Source organism: Sinocyclocheilus grahami, unplaced genomic scaffold, assembly GCF_001515645.1.
Source record: "Sinocyclocheilus grahami isolate Dianchi unplaced genomic scaffold, SAMN03320097.WGS_v1.1 scaffold4499.1, whole genome shotgun sequence".
Taxonomy (NCBI): Eukaryota; Metazoa; Chordata; class Actinopteri; order Cypriniformes; family Cyprinidae; genus Sinocyclocheilus; species Sinocyclocheilus grahami.
Window position 1 is genome coordinate 8,092 of NW_015509424.1, and position 5,855 is coordinate 13,946.

The following is a 5,855-nucleotide window of genomic DNA, read 5'->3' on the forward strand; positions in this document are numbered from 1 at the left end:
AAGGATCATGTGACACTAAAGACTGGGGTAATGGCTGCTGAAAATCAGTTTTGCCGTCATAGGAATAAATTACGTTTTAAAATATAGTAGAAAAGTATTTTTTCTTATTATTAAAATATTTTTTCACAGTGTTCCTTTTTTTTATCAAATAAATGCAGCCTTTGTTAGCATAAGGACCTTCTTTAAAAAACATTCAAAGATCTTTGCTGAACCCAAACCTTTGAAAGCTCTCAAATAACACCCATCAGCAACAAATGTTTCGGATCAGTGCAGGTCGAGCGTTGAAATAATTTTGGTCTTTGACCTGCAAGCAAAAACAAATACATACAAATACAACCAGAAACGTTATTATTATTATTTTTTATTATTATTACTAATTCGTTCTGTATGGATCCTTGTTTTGTGAAATGTTGTGTGCTGCCATCTTGACCAGGTCTCCCTGGAAGAAGAGATTATGATATCTCATTGGGATCGTCCTGGTTAAAGGATAAAAAAAGGAAGTATATGTGTTTTATAGAAGTATAAACAATACCACCACCTTTGTTGACTATTAAATGAATGTTGTATTTATATTTTTTAATCAGATTGCTTGCTGATGTATTTTGTATTGTTGAATAAAGCTGAAAACCATTTTCCTTCAAAGTTTGTTTTTCTTCAAGTGTGTTAATCAGAAGTCTTAATCAGTCCCATGTTCCCCCCTTTTTTCTCTATCAACCCATGCCCTTCTCTTGTTTTCTCTCCTCTCTCTCTCTTTACACAGAAACAGAGCTGATAGTAATTATAATTTCTCATCCCTGTTCCTTTTTATGCCCCGTTTACAGTTTCACTTAAGCATTGTCATTTTAAGACCACTTCCTTGATATGAAAACTGGTTACAATTATATCTTGATAAGAAAACGTTGACTTTGGCCCAGCTGATACCCGTCTACATAAACAGTATGTAAATGATCTTACGAGAGGGGCCCTCGGATCTGCAATGGAACGAATGAAACTGATGAACCCTGTGAAAGTTACAGGCTCCGCCTCGTGCACTCATTTGGGAGAGGGTGGGGCGAGCAGGCAGACAGACTCTCACTGCTACCAAATTCAGCAGATTTGGGAGAATTATGCAGATATCACAGGGAAATATGATGCCATAAATGTTTTGATCTATTGGACAGACGCAGCTGTTCCTCTACAGACTTACAGCTTTGAGAAGAGGCAGAATCCTGCCAATGGCGTTCAAAGAATAACAAGTCATCGTACCCTTTTCTAAACCTTATGGTATGCGGTAGCTGTGCAAAAAATATGCCAAAACGTTAAAAAGGTAGTGTTTCACAGGAAGGATGAAGTGGGTGTACAGTAATACTGAATGGGTAGGCTACGTCAAGTATAAAAAATGGACCGTGTTTACTAGCTTTTATGCTGGTCTTATTGTCTTAATAATCTTTAATCAAAATGTAAAAATGCACTTCCTGTCGAATGACTTTCCTTTCCCACAAACATCAATCTGATGGAATTGATTGGGAAAATAGCCAATCGTGTTATCTGCTTCTCTCCAAGTACCTGCAGCAAGCACCACATCAAACAAAAATGGTGACAAAGTCTATTTTAGGCTGCTTCTGTCCCGAAACTCTGATCCCCATCCTCAAACGAACATCATTACTGGCCTGCCAGAAGCAGATGTGCGGAGCTTGCCGTATTATACCCAAAACACTTAAGGCTGTAATCACTTCCAAAGGTGTTCCTTACTGAGTTATGAATACTTACGCGATGTAATTATTTAAGTTTTTCCTTTATGATAAATCTGCAAAGTAATCACAAATCTGTTTTTGTTTTGTCATTATGGTGTATGAAGTGTAGACTGGTGTGTGTGTGTGTGTGTGTGTGTGTGTGACCCTGGACCACAAAACCAAGTCATAAGTGTCCATTTTTCGAAACTGAGATTTATAAATCATCTGAAAGCGGAATAAATATGCTTTCCATTGATGTATGGTTTGTTAGGATAGGACAATATTTGGCCGAGACAAGACTATTTGAAAATCTGGAATCTGAGGGTACAAAAAAATTGTAATATTGAGAAAACTGCCTTTAAAGTTGTCCAAATTAAGTTCTTAGCAATGCATATTACTAATCAAAATTTAAGTTTTGATATATTTACAGTAGGACATTTACAAAATATCTTCATGGAACATGATCTTTACTGAATGTCCTAATGATTTTTGGCATAAAAGAAAAATCAATTTTGACACATACACTGTATTTTTGGCTGTTGCTACAAATATACCCCAGCGACTTAAAGGAGCACTCCACTATTTTTGAAAATAGGCTCATTTTCCAATTCCCCTAGAGTTAAACAGTTGACTTTTACCATTTTCGAATCCATTCAGCTGATCTCCGGGTCTGGCGGTAGCACTTTTAGCTTAGCTTTGCATAGATCATTGAATCTGATTAGACCGTTAGCATCTTGCTCAAAAATGACCAAAGAGTTTCTATATTTTTCCTATTTAAAAATGGACTCGTCTGTAGTTACAATAATCAAGGAACTTTGCTGCTGTACCATGGGTGCAGCAGGCGCAATGATATTACGCAGTGCCTGAAAATAGACTTATTGGAAGCTGGGACTATTTTCAGGCGCTGCGTAATATGAATCAAATATTCAGAAATCATTTGGATTGAGGAAGGTAAATTAGTTTTCAGCAGGGTTTGACATTGAATTAATTGTATTCCATTATATTTGACTATATAATTCATTATTAATCGTAGGCTCTTTCGAGGATATTTATATTCAGATTTTTCACTTGGCTCATTGCTTCAAATGCCTCATCACGCTTGTACAATACAGCCCTGTTTTGATTTAAGCTTTCAGATCAAAATGACTAATAGTGTGCTTTTGTAAAATCCATACAAAGTCCAGCTCAAGTGGAAATTAATGTTTCATGTCCTCAAACAAGAGGCTCCTCAGACCCAAAACTGTTGCTGCAAGAAAAATACCCCACCTGTGTGAATTAGAAGATTCATTGCGCACTTGTTTGTATCCAGCAAAATCTATCTGACAGAGAGCAACCCAAATTTGTCACAAAATTTCAATCTCAATTATTCTTATATAATGCAAAACTGTGAATTTTAAAACTGTTTTTAAAATGGCATTTTCTTGTGAAATCCACAGAATGGCTTTTACTTGGAAGATGTAGAGAACAGGTGATTAATTATGGGAGTATATGAGCTTTCAGCAACTTTTTTTTTTTGCAAACCCTCAAACTCTTCCAGCTAAACATCAGGTGAGTTTGTGGCTGATGGCAGATAAGAAGAAAGATCCAGTTTGTCTTTGGCTTGCAACTACACATGGCAGACCAACAACCTACGGATGAAAACTTGGCTCCTGCTCGTTTTCTTTCATGTCTCCCGGGAACAATCACAGATAGCTTTTTTCAATTCTTTGTGTGCTTTTTTCCTTTCCCTCTCTCTCGTTGCCGTTCCCTCTGTCTGAGGAACCCACAACAAATCTGTTCATTCGACAAGCATCTCTCCTCCCCCTCTCCCTGCGCCTCCTTCCTCTCATCTGAGGTGGCTAAGTTCAGACTGGCCTCTGCTGTCCTCAGCCTGCCTCTTAAATACTGTCCCCACTTTAAATGATACATGAGAAAAAGTCAGCTGTTCATCATAATGGAGCTTTAAGCTTTACATAATGCTTGCCAAATACAGCTTGGAAGAAAGCTTGTAAATTCATTTATGAACACTATCAAAACTCACCTTTTAATTCCTGGGCGTTGGGAGGAAAAGAAAAAAACCCTTGGTGAAATGGAGGGTGACCAAGGCTACAGAGTAACATCCTGCATCTGGTGCTCTCCACAGCTAGATCTGGTCTGCTGCAAAAGCAACAGGACGGACTGTAAACATCTCTTGTGCAATGCCAAACTGTCTCTCCAAGCTCAGATGATGCAAAGAGCTTAAGGTGCATGCTAAAGGGATAGTTCACCCAAATATGAAAATTCAGTCATCATCTACTCACCTGTTTGTCGTTCCAAACCTGTACGTCTATATTTCACCTGTGGAACATGAAATAAGATCAAATAAAAATATTTTTTGTTCAGTGTTGTTTTGGATCCCATTGACTTTTAATGTATGGACAGAAATATTGTTTTAAACATCTTCTAAATCATATTATACTTGATATCATTTGATTTATCAATGTTATCATTATTAAATGTGACCCTGGACCACAAAACCAGTCTTAAGTCGCAGTGGGATATTTGTAGCAATAGCCAAAAATACATTGTATGGGCCAAAATTATAGATTTTTCTTTTATGCCAAAAATCATTAGGATCTTAATAAAGATCATGTTCCATGAAAATATTTTGTAAATTTCCTACTGTAAATATATTAAAACTTAATTTTTGATTAGTAATATGCATTGCTAAGAATTTCATTTGGACAACTTTAAAGGCGATTTTCTCAATATTTAGATTTTTTTGCACCCTCAGATTCCAGATTTTCAAATAGTTGTATCTCGGCCAAATATTGTCCTATCCTAACAAACCATACATCAATGGAAAGCTTATTTATTCAGCTTTCAGATGATGTATAAATCTCAATTTCGAAAAATTGACCCTTATGGCTGGTTTTGTGGTCCAGGGTCACAAATGTTAAAATTACTCACTTTAAACTAACAACAATCAGCACAGTAGGGAAAAACAAATCATGAAGTATAGCAGTTTCTTTTCAGATGGAAGCAAATTACATATGTTAGTGCGAAATAATATATATATATATATTTATATATATACTGTATATAACAACATAGAATTTGTTATTTTTTAAAGGGGGGGTACAATGCTGTTTCATGCATTCAGAGTTGTTTACACTGTTAAAGAGTTGGATTCTCATGCTAAGCATGGACAAAGTTTCAAAAAACAATTTGGACATATGACGGAGTATTTCTGTGCCAAAAATCGCACTCCCGGGCTCGTACAAGTTTCGGCAGTGTTGCCAATTTAGCTACTTTGTAGCTAGATTTAGCAACTTCCCCGCCCCTTTTGAGACTTTTTTCCAAAGGTTTAAGGACAAATATAGCAACTGCTTGGACAAACCTTATCTAAGTTCTAGAATTGTAAAGCTGTATCTTTCTTTTATAAATATGATGAAACTAAATACTTTTTGGAGATATCAAGGATGCAGTACCACTCTACCAGTATAGGTACTCAAGATTAACATGATATTGGGTGAAACTGTGTGTGTTATGTCCCCTTTAAACTGCAGTTTATTTTAATAACAAGATAAACTGGTAACATTTTACAGTTGGGTCCCATTAGTAAAGGTTAGTTAATTAACATTAACTAACAATGAGCAATAATTTGTTACAATATTTAATGTTAGACAAAACATAAAAGTGCTCACATTTTAACCATATTACAGTAATAATACTAGAGCAGGGGTGTCCAAACTCGGTCCTGGAGGTCCAGTGTCCTGCATAGTTTAGCTCCAACTTGCCTCAACACACCTGCCTTCAAGTTTCTAGTATGCCTAGTAAGAGCTTGATGGTTCAGGTGTGTTTAATTGGGGTTGGAGCTAAACTCTTCAGGACCGAGTTTGGGCACCCCTGTACTAGAGTTTAAGCATATACAGTCATGGCCAAAAGTTTTGGCAGTGACATAAATTTTGTGTTTTGCAAAGTTTGCTGCGTCAGTATTTGTAGATTATTTATGTTTCTATGGTATACTGAAAAACAATGATAAGCATATCATAAGTTTTAAAAGCTTTTATTGGCAAAAAATATAATGAGTCAATATTTACAGTGTTGACTCTTGTTATTCATAACCTCTACAATTCGCTCTGGCATGCTGGATATTAGCTTCGGGGCCAAATCCTGACTGAT